Genomic DNA, 14,577 nt, shown 5'->3' with positions numbered 1-14,577 from the left:
GTTTTGGGATGAAGAGATCATTGTTGGGATGGCCAACTCCTTTGGTCAGTTTTTTTCCCTTTATGCTATTACAAAAAATAGGTTGAGACTTGTCTACGCATGATTTTGTATGGGTATTTCTCCTGATTCAACTCTTCTTGTCTCCATAGACCTAAAGTCTCATCTTGGTGCTTGGTCCCAATCATTGAAATATGAGAACTCAACATTGTTCTATTAGCTCTTTTTGTTGGCTGGCCACATTTCTAATAAATTCCCTACTGAGAATTCTAAATCCTCCCTTAAGGTGAAAGGTAAGAGGCCTCTAAAATGGCCTCGAATTCCTCTATGGGGACCTCGCCATGAGTTAAGATAGTCCCTAAGGTGGATTTGTCAGAAAATGGTGGTGAGGTTGTTGTCCCTTTGGCTCTAGGTGTTGGGTCAACCCCTACTCTTTCTAGGTTGGGCCTTCCCCCCTGAAGTCTCGTTGGAAGTGATGCTCCCTCTCCCAAACCTTAATGGTGATGATGAGATGTTGGACTCCTTCTCAAAGGTCCAAGTGGTTCCTCATTCCTCCCAAGTGTTAGATATAGTCCGTTTTGTCCATTTGGGTACCCCCTAGGTGTTTTTTCTGCTCCCAAGATGTCTCCAAGTTTTGTGTCCCCTATTGTTGTCTCCTCTATCCAAGTGGTGTCAGCTTTGGAGTCAGCTGGTTGGATGTGGGACTCTTCTTTGGAGCCTCCCCAAATCTTGCTCGAGAGAAATATTTCTTTTCTATAATCGTTGGAATTGGTATTCCTCCATTGACAATTGATAGAAAGATGACTAATGTGGGAAGGGCGGAAAATTTTGACAGAAAGTCTACCAAGGAATAAAGACAGTCAAATGGCTCATGATGTGGCCAATGACTATCAAAGTACTATGGAGCAGTTCTGCTCCTGCCAAACTTCCAAATGAAGATCCACTCCTAGAATATTAGAGGACTCATTGGTTCCCATAAATAGATCTTGGTGAAGAACCTAGTGAAGGAACTAAATTTGGATATCCCACTTCTTCAAGAAAATAAAATGAGTTTAGATTCCTTTCTAAAGTTTAGTAATTTCAATTGGCCATTCTATAATGTTTGTGCTTTGAATCTAGACGGAACCTCTAAAGGCCTTGTTATTTTATGGAAACCCCATTTTATTGTTGGGACTCTAAGATCTCAAGGTAAAAGGTTTCCAATTTGTAGATTTTTTTAATAAGTTAGCTAAGGAGGAATTGAATCTTACAAATATTTATGTTCCTAATAATGTTTTTGTGAGAAGAGATCTATGGGATTTTCTCATCTCATAGACACTTTCCTTCCAAGATTCTAATTGGATCGTGATTGGAGACTTTAAATCGCTCCTTTTCCTCTCAAAAAAAGTAGGAGGTTTTCCTAATTTTTTGATTATTTGTAGGATCTTCATTAGTTTTTGGCCAAGGGGAGTTTATGTGATCTAGATTTGGAAGATATAAATTACACGTGGTCTAACCTTCCCTCTAGAAATAATCTTATTAAGGTGTTTTTGGATTGGTGTGTAGTTTCTTCTTCTTGGAATATTCTTGGGAGACGCCATATCACCTCCTAGATCCATTTTGTCTCATACCATTTCTCTATTTTGGTTTCGTGCCTAGGATTTTAGGGGTCCCACATTTTGAAATCATGTGGTCACATTTCCCAAATTTCAAGGACCTTGTAGCTTAGTGGTGGGATATTTAGATTCATGGTACCAGTATGTTTAGAGTCTATCACAAATTGAATCTCCTTAAAAACAATGTGTGCTCATTGAGTAGGTCTTCTTTTGGAAATATTTTTGAGTAGAAGAAGACTTAAAGTTTCAGATCAACTTGATTCGGAAAGAGATGGAAGTCTTAGGATCCTCTTCAGATAGATCAAATAGGGAGAAATCTCTACAAGTTGACCTCAACAACTTGGTGGTTAAAGAATAACTCTACTAGAAATAGAGATCTAGAGTACAATGGATCAAGGAAGGTGACAAGAATACTAAATTTTCCTACAGTCAACTAATAGACATAAAAAAAGGAATACCATTTAAGAATTGATTGGTACAGATGGCACCTCCTACTCTAAGGTTGAGGATATTAATCATGAGGTCGTCTCTCATTTTTGTTGAATCTTTCTCAATCCTTAGCCCCTCAAGGACCTCATCATTTTTCAAGCCTTTGATAAGATGATTCAAGATATTTCAAACATTATTGACCATGAAGATCTAAGTTTCATGGAGAGGAAGTTCTTTATTTAAGAAACCAAGGAGGTGTTCATTTATTTTGGACCCTTCAAATCCCTAGGTCTTGACAAATTTCCCCATTTATTCTTCCAAGAATATTGGACATTATGGGTCAAGGCATCATTTTGGATGTGACATAAATCATGTCTTCAGGTGGTTTGATGAAAGATATTAACAAAATCTTCATTGTCTTAATCCCCAAAACCCTAGGTGCCAATCATATGTATGAGTTCAAACCTATAAGTCTCTGTAATTCTCTATATAAAATCTTTTCTAAGTTTCTTTTTCAACCATGTTAAGTTTTTTTTAGTTAAGTGATCCATGGAAATTGAAAGGGATTTTCTCTTGGCCACCAGATCTCTGATGTTGTCCATCTTGTTCATAAAATCCTCCATTCAATAGAAAATAACTACAAGGAAGGAATTATTTTAAAGCAGGATATCTCTAAAGCCTATGATATGGTATTGTGGCTTTTCCTCTCTTTGGTCCTAAGCAAATTTGGTTTAAGAGGAAAATTTTTGAAACTGATTGAGGCCTATTTTAAAACTTCATCATATTCTATTATGGTCAATGACACTCCTCAAGGGTTTTTCTCTTCAACTGGTAGTCTTAGGCAAGGTGATCCTCTCTTGCCATACCTTTTCATTCTTATGGTCGATGTCCTAGGCCATAACATTCATAAGCATATTATTCAAGGTAACCTTTAAAGAAACTTAACCCTCTTTTGGTCCTCTTGTTGTGTCATTAGAAATTTGTAGATGATACCTTTCTACTTGGAGTAGCCTTGATGGAAGAGGCTAGAGGTTGATTCTCCATTTTATCAGATTATGCAAGCGCTTTGAGACAAAAAATCAACCTAGACAAGGGTGGTATGTTCTTAATAAATGTCCCCACTTATATTCAAATTTATATTGATATAATTTTGAATTGCCAAAATGCTATTCTCCCTTCATCTTATTAGGCTTACCTCTAACTACTAGGAAAACATAGAAGAATCGGTCTAGACTGGGCTCCTAGAAAGGGACTCTTATAAGTAATGTGGGAAGCTCTATCTTCTCAAAGCTTCCCTCTAGAGTGCTTCTATTTATATCATATCTCTCTTCCATATCCCAACATCTTGGGTAGAGAAGTTAGATCAAATCCAAAGGAGGTTCCTCTAGTCGAGAGTTGAACAAAAAAATAGAATGTCCCTCCTATACTAGGAGAAGGTGTGTTATAATAACAAATTTGGTGATCTCAACGTTTGGGACTCTTCCTCCCTAAATATTTCCCTTATGGCTAAGGTCAATTGGAGATCTTGTTTTGAAAGTGTGGAATAGGTGGCTATCATGAATTATAAGTATATTAAAGGTAGAAATAATGATGCACTTTTGACTTCTAAGATTCTTCCCATGGGTTCTCATGTTTGGAACAATCTATTAAAAACTAAATATCTCCTTCTAAAAGGTATTCAATGGCAACTTGGTAGTGGCCAAAAAGTCAGATTCTAGAAATATCCTTGAGTGTCCCCTATCCCCTTGGAATTTCATCCAATTTGTTTGGCTATTGAAGGTATCCTTTCAGCAAGGTATGGAATTTATGTGGGTGACTACTAGATTCATGGCTCTTTCTCGCCAAATTGGAAATTGAATCCATTTGACTTTGATCTTCATTTGAAAATGACGGCTAGGGAACTCATTATTATTCTCAACAATTCTATATTTTTTAGGTTGAATGTTGAGGATAGGTTGATCTAAGCCTCTTATAAAGATGACAAGTACTCAGTCTATTATGGGTATGAGTTGGCTTCTCCTTCCCCTCACCCTCTTTTCAAATGGTTTTCTATTTGGAGAGAAATTTTTTGAAGGTTTTTTTTTGTGGACAACTTTCCATGGTAAAATCCTCATGATAATCTCAAAAGATGTGGCTTTCAACTTATCAACAGATGTGTTATGTGTGAGAATGAAGAGGAAATTATTAACCACATTTTGTTTTAATGTTAATACTCCTGGAATGTGAGACAAAAAATATCCCAACTTTCCTCATTGAGTGGGTTTAGAATGGAGACTTAAAGGATTTTGTTACATGTTGGTCTCCCCATCAAATCATCCCATTATTAGAAAACTCTAGTGGAAGGCTTTATTCCATATTGGTTGGCACCTATGGAAAGAAAGGAATAATAGGATATTCAAGGATAGGAAGAATAGGTGGGATCCTCTATGAACTACTATGCAAGCACTCTATTCCTCCCTCAACCCTAGATTGACTAGCAGCAAAAAAATGGTGCTTATCTGATTTTTTGGCTAAATTCATATCCCCACCTATGTGTTTCAAAAACTCTATTAAATCCCCCCCCGTCGACTTTGGTTGATTTAAATTGAACTTCAATGGCTCTTCTAAAGGATATCTAGGTCAAGCAAGTGGTGGTGGGGTCATTCATGACCACAGAGGAAATTTTATCCCTACCTACATGACCACTTTGGGTAAGAAAATGTCAAGTTTGGTAGAGGTGGAAAGTATTTACTATGGCCTTGTCGTAGTTAATGAAAGGAGGTACAATCTAATCATCATAGAGGGTGATTCAAAAAATACCATACTTTTACTCAAGAACGAAGCCAAACCCAAGTGGAAGTTTGAAGCCTTCGTTGCCAAGTGTCTGGACCTTATTCATAAGATTAGCCACGTTTGTCTTTGTCACATGAGAAGGGAAGGCAATAATGTTGTAGAAAATTTGGCCTCATTAGGACCATTTTTTAACAATTTCAAAATATGGATGAATATTTATGATATCCTAGATTGAGCCTATGTTTCTATCTCAGACGACATAAAGATTAATGATAGAGTATAATCCAAGAATCACTTTTATCATTATTATCACCACCCTTTTAGCTAGTCCTTTTTTTTTGGTGGTAGATGTCTCTTTCAAAAAGAAGTGTCACTTTCCCTTTCCTTCAAAATTGTCATTGTGTTCAAACTACTGGTTTTGTTCCTCCCCACTTGGTTTTTACTCTAAATCTCTTTGTGATTGTGATGGCGAGGAAATTTATCCAAATGAATTCTAGTGTTTGTGATGAATTTAAGAGTAACTCTATGTTATGGCAAAAAGTGGTCAAGGGGAACCTAGCTAGCTATGTTGAAGGTATGTAGTGTTTTGATCTAGAGCTCTCCAATAATTTTGCTCAGATCTAGCAAAAGGGGAAGGTATACATTGGGTTAGTTGCTTTTAAAGTCACTTCAGACATGATTAAAACTATCATTGGTTTACCACAAAATGGAATAAATTTCCCAAAGAAGCCGAAAGGGTCACATAAGGAGGAATTTAAGAGATTTTGCAAGACCAATGAAGAGGTTTCTAGACTACAAAGTGGTTATAATCATGAGTAACTACATATTATTTGAAAGGATGTTTCCCTTTTACTGATGAAATTCTTCAATCTTGATGGGTGACTGTTTAAAATATTTCATACCCATCTCTTCTCAATGCTAAACCACCTTAGGTACGGTATTAAAATATTTTTTTCCTACTAGGTTTGTCCTTCTTTAACTCAACTGGTTGCTCGTTCCAAGTCCAAAAACTCCCTTCCCCTTCATCAAGGGTTAATTCTTAGACTCTACAACTTTCATCTCTCTTTAACCCCATCTAGTGAGTCCCTATTAAGTCCACCTTGCTCCTTGTTGGATCCTAATTTATTAGTGGAGCTCTTAGGTTCCCCCATTGTGAAACCTAACCTCAATGTTGCCTCCTCTTCTAAACCTTAGTTCCTACCCACTTTACCCCCTTCAAAGAAGAGAAGCAAAAAATCTCCCCTAATCTACCATCTTAGGATGTGGAGGTGCAGGACTTGGAAGAAGAGGAAGCCTATGAGGAATCTGATTTTTCCTCAAAATTAGAATTGGACTAGATGCCTAAAGATTCTAAGGAGGTTACCCCCTTTCCTCCTATCCAATATACTTCCAACCCCAACCCAGGCCTTTATACTTTGGATTATAAGCTATTGAAGTTGGATGAAAGAATTGGGTGGCAGGATTTGGTTATAAAATGGTTATTATCATATTTCAATGTTGCCATTAAAAATATAATTGACTTAAGGTTATGGCTAAGGAAGGTGCTAGGGTGAATAAATGGGCTATGGAGGAAAAGGAAGATCAGGTTTGGGAAGCTACTAGAAATATGACCGAAAAAATAGAAAAATGGGATAAAGTTGAGGGGATGTTGAAAAATGACCTTAGAGATAAGGAGTCTTAGAGAAACATAAGAAAGGAGGTAGTGGATTAAAGCTAAGAGATCCTAAAGAAAATAATTGAGGATATGTCCAAGTTGAGCCAGTAGTAGATAGCCCTAAAGAATTTGGCTTCCTTGAAGGCTATTTAGGAGGAAAATGATCACATGAAATCCAAGAGCAAGAGACATGAATTGTCTCCCTCTGCTACGACGAAGCCCCTTGCACGACCTCTATGGTCAAAGATACTCTAGATTCTAGTACTCTGACCACTATTAAAGACTTTAAAAGAAAATTTATTTCTTTGATAAAGTTTTAGATATGTGTAAATATTGGCAAGAGGGTAGCTCTTCTGCCCAATAGACTATCCCTTTGCATCTTTGGTGGTTGGCTATTTTGTTTTTGGTTTCTATTTACTAGTGTTGTCTTTGGTCTTGGTCTAATTTTTTGGATGGTTTCTCATTGTTTTTGGTGTTTTTTTTCTTTATCTAGGTGTGCATTCCTCATGTGTCCTAGGTGGTGCTTTTTAGTGGATATGTAATGGTTCAATTGTATCTCGTGTTTAATCAATCAGGACTTGAAATGTCAAGTAGTATTATTTTTTTAATAATTAATTTGTTTTGTCATTATGGCATTGATGTAGACATCATTCTTTACACAATAAATAATAATAATTTTGAGTAGTTTAGCTCAAATTATGTTTGTCGTACATGAGAGGTTTTCAAAAGTAATTAAGGCCAATAAAAAAATAATTTAAAAGATATAAAAAAATATCCTCGTCAAGCCTCACTATAATACATATTTTCCCTAAAAGGAATTAGATAAATACTTATATTTTGGTATAATTATGCTTTTTGTATAGGTGCATGTTATGATCCTTATAAAAAAAGTGACCTTTAAAAAGTGCTTTTTATACATCCTATACAATATTGACCTGTATCATTTAGGTATTTAAATAGATCATATATTTGAAAACTACACTCAAATCCTACATTTCATATGATTGGACTTTCTTAAGACTATATGTGTATGTACTTCAAACTTTTATTCCATTTATAACAAACTTTAATGAACTAAACTAAGGTGATGTGTCAAGCTATTTTAAAGTTCTATTCATCATATTGCATAACATATCTTCAATTCCTTAAGCGTTTAAAAAAAATTGAAAGAGTTTAAAAAACATGATTCAGTAAATTTTGTATTTAATAAGTATAACCAAAATTATGAAAGCCAATCATCGTCAACTAGTTACCACAACACTCAAAGAGAAGACATAGAGCAATTCTACTTTTAATAACTAAGATAAAGATGAAAACTTGAACGAAAACCGTATATCATAGATTATATAAGTTTAAGAAATACCATGCTAAGGTCTGTATATTGCATAAGTATAAAAATTTATTAGTTCCTGCCTCGCATGGAACTATTGTGGAGGCTTAATTCATAAACAGTGATTAAACAGAATGCTACGAGCCAATCAGATTTTAGATTTCCCTCTTATTTGATACATTTTTTATTCTTTCTTAAGTGAAGTTGCTTGTTTTTTAAGAGGTATATTAATTTGAATTTTTTTTGGCATATTACTATTCGTTAAGTTTACGGTTGCACAGTGTGCGGCGACGGTTGCAGGATGTCAGGTGCCTCTGATTGGCGTTTCAGATTACTCCGCAGTTGTTTTCTCAAATATCAACGCGAGAGAACGCACAAATACGTATATATCTGTCAGTGCATTGCAGGGTTACGGGGTTTCGAGGACCAGATGGCATTTGGTCATAATCCACATGCCTTGCCTCTGCTTTGACATCTTGCATGCCAGTTTAGTTTGCGCCTTTCCAGATTTTTGATGCAGAAGATCATAAGATTTCATACTATGGCAAGTGTAACAAGAGACCTCGGTGCAAATGATCTAAAAAGCTTTATAAGACCAGTTGCCTGCAAAAATATTTTTAGCAAGATCAGGAAACGCGTCTCATTTAGTCATCGTAGAGTGTGCAGACAGCAGAACAACTATAATAATGATGATATTTCTGATGCGGAGGAATTAGGGTTCATAAAGGCTCACTACTAATTATCTTTATCTGTGTTTTCATCGCCCGCTTAGCAAATATGGTACTATGCACTCTCTCTCTTCACTCTATATTTTGATTGCTGTAACTTATTTCCTTTCTATTTGTCTGAATATTATTAGATTTCAGTAGCTACTTTTACCTGCAATTGTTTTACTTTTCAAGATTAGTATTTGTGTGTCCAAATTTCCTGTCAAATTGTGTATTTGTATATGTAGACTTTGCGCTTGTGAGGATGCATTTTGAATTTGGCCCAGGGAACATCTGGCTATGAAGACCACGTGAACAGAAATCTGGCTATGAAGAACGCCTTAAGATTAAAAGGGCAACTCAATAATCTGGCTCAATGGTGATCCGTAATCCGTAATGTGGTGGTAATTTGGCTCAACTTCCAGTTATATATGTAGGGGGGCACACAAATGAGAATAGAGAAGTTATATAGGTAGGGCCCAGAGATTATATCTGTCATAGCGAACAACAATGCCCGATCATGATAGAGATTCTGCAGGAGCATGCATGGTTTATCTTGCTGCCGCCATGTTCTCGAGAAAAGTAGGGGGCACTCCGTTCCTCTCCGAACAACTGGAGCATGATGTGGTGGTTGATATGACCGCTAGGGAAAGCTGCTAAAGGAATGCAGGTAATAATTGATTTAAGTGAGAACCACGGTGCTTTATAGATTTCTAGCTTTTTGCTTTTGGTCCAGTCCTTTTAGAGATCTGTACCATTGTCATAACCAAGAGTAGCAATATCACGTGGTTCATTGAAAGTCATCCAGTTTTTCACTCTGTTACCAAATGTCTTGAAACAAAATTCTGCATATTACCCATACTCCTATCTATGCAAATAATGAATACAAACGTCACTGAAACTTGTGTGCAATTTTAGATTTGGACTTGTAGTTTTTTACGACTGAAACATTTTCCTCACACTTGTGGTATCCTCATCATCACAAGATGTAGGTTTCAAGGAATCAAAATTTACTGAGGATGTTTTAGTTTTATCATTTTTTAAAGTATTAACAACTGCAAAGGTAAATGTCAAAGAATTTTCACTAAATGAAACTACTAAAGAGAAGCCTGGTTGAAATTCTGGGATGCTCTGTCAATGCATGTTTGTTTCCTGACAGCAATACAAAGTGATTTTGGAAATTTGGAATTTAGCAAACTTACACAAGTTTGGAATTTAACCATCCTCCAAATGCTTTGTCAAGTCCCTCAGGTAAATCATAATGATAAAGATTTACATATGGTGTAATTCCTGAGAAAAAACAAGTCATCAAGCAAGATTATGATGCATAGGCTAAATTTTTTAAGGAGGTGTATTTTGTCTATTATGTGTAAAGATTGCCTATAGAATACAGAAAGCTTCCAACCATCCAGATCACATAAACTCTAGACTATGGCTTCATAATAATCGCAAAGCATAGATAACTATGGATCAACATTTTTGTTAAGTAATTAAGCTTGTGTAATGCAGTGTTTATTAGATATTGAATTTGTGGGGATTTTCATTACAGGGAATATCTTAAAACTCAAGTCACCACCATGATAATAGTTTTGAAATTTTCATGAGTAGCCATTCTTCTATGACCTTTCACTTGCATATTGGTAAAAATCATAAGGTAGGGAACCACAAAACACATACGAAACTCTGATCGCTTGTTAGTAATAGGGAGTATTTTCTTCTACTGTATGATGATCCCAAGTAAACAAGGGTGTTACAGTCACTAAGACTTCAGGAGGGCGTGGATGGTTAAGTACATGATATCTTTAAGAACTGGTCATATCGTCTCGCAATTGACATTGTTATCGGAGCCAAGGTAAATTAATTTCTGTGTAAGAATTGATGGAGCCAGATCAATCAACCTTAACAAGATAGTTAATGGTGGGACTGGAAGGTCTGTAGGCAAAATTGTAAATGCATAGCTTTTAACTTTATTACAGATGCAATGCGATTGACAGATAAGCCAATGTTAATTGCAAGTCTAGTTTTGTGATTGAAGAGATCTCTTTGTGGATGAACCTATCCATCTATAATTGGAACATTGGTAGGGATATTGGCTGACTTGTCTCAAATGTGAATGGTATTTTATCAACAAATCCAAGAGCGATGGGGATCACTGTACTTGATAAATTGTAACCTCGTCCCATACTTATTTAGTTGCAAATTCCAAAACCTATCTAGTCCTTTGAGGAATATATGTAAAGTAGTCTTTTGACAATTCGGTACCCCACTCACCTGGTCTTTCTTAAAGCCATAGTAGAGTACAAACTTACCATTGTTAGAAAATGTATGGCACTGTGTATGGTGCTTGGCTTACCTCTTTCCAGTAAGTAGTTTATAAAGAAGACAGTTTGATTACAGGAAACACATTTTTTTCCAGAAATACAGGCTACAAAAATGATTGTTATTTATAGATTTGAATTGATCACAGTTGGGAACTAGCAAATCATTTTATGTCTCATTTCTAGGACTATCTAAATCATCCTCCATATTCTTGGAAAATGAAGGTTGGCATGCCACTTTCTATAGCTCCCCTTTCTGGTACTTGTGTAGGAGTTCCTTGCTTTTCATTATTATGTAATTAAAGATTGCGAAAGATAGCTTGGAAAGTATCCAAATCAGACTGCACTGTCTATCCTAAAGTTTAATGGATCATTTTTTATTTAAATGGTTGTGTGCCATGACAACACAACATAATTAACATTTAGCACTTCTACTATAATTTATAGTTAATAGGGCCACTTTTTAATATGAGCTTAATTAATAAACTTTTGATCTGGCCCGTTTTTATTTTAAGGTTGATTGTCCATTATGATTGTGAAAGCAGTTCTTATGTTGGGTTGCTTTTATGACTAACTTCAATTTTTTTAGGTTCTATATCAGTGCCTTTATTGCACCTATGATGATGTGCTCTTTGGATTGATTTTTTAAGGTTTTCAATTATCACATTTGAAATTGCTTTGTAGTTGCAATGTTTGGCAGAAATTTGTCATTAGACATAGAAGTGATTCTCTTATATCAATTGGTCTTCTTGATTTTTCAGGTTGTAGTTGTTAAAAGACAAATAGAGCAACTTCAAAGGTCTTATCCATCAGCTACTAATTTATCAAGGCAATGTGCTGAAGGATGACACCACATTGGAGGAAAACAAAGTCACAGAGAATAATTTCCTCATTGTTATGTTATGGTAGTGCTTTCCCTTTATTACTTATCTTTTCATTGTGTCTTGTCTTTTCAGAAAATGCTGGAAACACCAAAAAAGTGTAGGTAAAACCTGGCAAGAAATGTCATATTAATTTAGTGCTATTTTCTTTCAAAATTCATATCATCAATATTCTTCTTTTGAAATTATAAATACATTTAGAGCCAATTTTTTGACTTTGTGAACTGTATCAAGCACAAATTAATCAATAAGTGGAGGAGAGTCTATCGTTGTTTAGTACGATACTAAACAAGAAGTTAATTGTCTCGTGACTGAATCTTTGAAGCTTTTGATTTGTTGGTTACTTTCATATTTTTAGATTAATTTCCTTATATCTTAGGAAGCTTCACAACTGAAGTCATTATGATACATAATTTATTTTTTTCAGACTAATTCCTCAACACCTAGAGGGCCATCTGCACATGTATTTTTCAATTCAAGAAAGTTTTCTCTTAAGTGAGTTCTTTACTGCATTTGACTTCAATCTACATATGGATTTGTATTTGTGTTTGAGGGTTTTATAAATGTAAGTACTGATTGCATTTTGTGTATTTTAGCTGGCCTCAGTAACTACTCCTTCCTGGACACCAATTCCCTTCGCAGTAGTGAGTGAAGATATCAAAAAGGCATCATCCATTTCAAAAATTAAAGAATCTGAAAGAGCTACAAACATAAAATTCGATGTCAAGTCACGAAGGTAACTAGCTTTGCATTCTGATAGGCCAATTTTCCACATTTCTGCTACTGGAAGTTTGGATATACTTCTAGTTATCTCTCTCCTTATTTTGGGGAAGCTTTGTGTATTTTCCTTTTCATAGTTGAATTTATATTCTTGAACATTTTTAAAATGTTATTATTTTGTTGTGTTATTTAAAAGTTCAAACATAATTTTAAAATTTTATACAAAGTAAAGCAAGGTTGTATTCTCAATTTACTAATATTTATATTTGAGAAAAAACAATTCAAGACTCTTACACTAAATTTTCCCTGTTTTGGACTATAATACAGAATTTATATGTGAAAAATAGAGCAGATAAAGAAGATTTGTTGAGAGGCATTATCATTGGCACTGGACTTGCCTCCCCTCTTCCTGTCCTTGAGAAGGCATTGCCTACTTGCCTGTTTTCAATACATAATGTTTTAATTTCCACGGTCTTTTTCTTCTGCTATCTAGATGTCTTTTATCCAAGGTTGTATTCAAGGACTGATAATTAGGTATTTTGTAGGAAATTTTGATTGTGTGGAGAGAGCATGACCAGATCTTAGTAGATGGATGTAAACAACTTTCTGCTGAGCAGATAGTTGATGTTTTGGATTATTATTTTTCGGAGTAAGACATGTGACATTCTCTCACCGCGTTTGTTAATTTAAACTATAAACTTGTTAATTTCTTATAAACTTTGTCTCACCACATTTGTTAATTTAGCTATGCTAGGTATTTGAAAATGTTATAGCATTTAAATAAATTACATGTTTAGTATATGTAATGATCTCACCTACTGTAGATGAATATACAACTTCATCTACAGTAGGACAATCAGGGCATTTGTATTACATCTGTCCAAATTCCTCTACCCTTTGTGCTTTGCATGCATGTTTATCCCCGGTGGAAAAAAAGGAAATACCTTTGGTACATTACGGACTCTCATTCCAAGAGACCACAATTTGTTTGAGGTATTCTGTCAAACAGCTCACGCCCCCTATCAATGCTTCCACATTTTGCAGACATGCCCAACTTGAAGGCAGACAGTGGAATTTGGCCTTATGCCTGCCAGGTGCGCATGCTTGTTGGTTTCTTGAGTCAATTCAATTTTCAACAAATCTACTTAGTGCAAAAGCTTGGAGCATTTTGGCTTCTTTGTAGACACTTCTATCTTTGAGTTGGGTGATGATAAATATTGTATTTTTTTAAAGTGGGAATGACTTCTGTCAATTTTCTTTGTCCTCAATGTTTTCCTTCATGAATTCATCATATGTTTTATGGTTTATAGATGGATTTTGTGGGTTTTGGTCCGATGTTTGTGCGAAAAGACTGTCAAAGGTTTTTCTTTAATGAAGGGTCAATTTTGTAATGTTACCGGCAACCTTTGCTGAGAAATTCTTAGCTTACCATTCCATAATCCACAAAGAAAACATATGTAATTTGGCATGCAAGACAAATCTTACCCACCAAGGCAATTTCTTCCTCTTAAAAAAAAGAGATTCTAAGTTGTCCTTATTTGTACGTAATTGGGTTTACCAATTTCTTGATTTTTTCCAATGTATAGGCTGGACAACGAAGAAGTCTCTCTATTTTCAGCTCATAAAAAGCATTAATTTAAACATGAAATGAGACTCAGAATTTGGGCCCCTCTTAGCCTTTTCCTTTCTTACACTTTTAGTAATGCGTGAGATAGAGTTTGATGATATATTTGACAAAATGATGACATTTTTGAAAGAAGATGATGTTTACAGAGGTGCCACCAATTTGGAACCTATCATCTTTTTATATTTAGCAAAAGGACCTACATGATTATGAGGTGGTTTTTGTGTACCTGTAGAATAAATGGTGATATTTGTGTTCGCATTTTTCAGTTTTGCTAAGTTGATAATTTTTTAAATGTAAATTTTCATACACAAAGCTGCCAATTTTAGAATTATAGCATAATGGAAATGTTGTGCTTGGTTTCTTGTTTTGGGGCTTTTGTCTGATTTATTTTAATTGTCTTTCTTGAATGCAAATTATTAAGTTATTTCCTTGTTCTTATGATCAACTTGCCACTTGATGAATCAAATGTATCGTATTGTGCCACATGTACAACAACGAAACAGACTATAGTTTCAGTCGAATATTGACACATGCTTATTTGGGCTTG

The 14,577-nt window shown here is 35.2% G+C and overlaps 1 long non-coding RNA gene across 1 annotated transcript; it reads left to right on the top strand.

Moving 5' to 3' along the window:
• The first annotated feature begins 8,059 nt into the window (after window positions 1-8,059).
• LOC131043025 (uncharacterized) lies at window positions 8,060-13,130 on the top strand. The gene is made up of 6 exons (XR_009105351.2): window positions 8,060-8,557; window positions 8,733-9,154; window positions 11,564-11,707; window positions 12,111-12,178; window positions 12,280-12,419; window positions 12,731-13,130. It is a non-coding gene; the product is annotated as an uncharacterized LOC131043025 (long non-coding RNA).
• Window positions 13,131-14,577: the final 1,447 nt, after the last annotated feature.

Source organism: Cryptomeria japonica, chromosome 4 (assembly GCF_030272615.1).
Source record: "Cryptomeria japonica chromosome 4, Sugi_1.0, whole genome shotgun sequence".
Classification (NCBI taxonomy): domain Eukaryota; kingdom Viridiplantae; phylum Streptophyta; class Pinopsida; order Cupressales; family Cupressaceae; genus Cryptomeria; species Cryptomeria japonica.
This window is presented reverse-complemented; position numbering and strand designations above follow the sequence as displayed.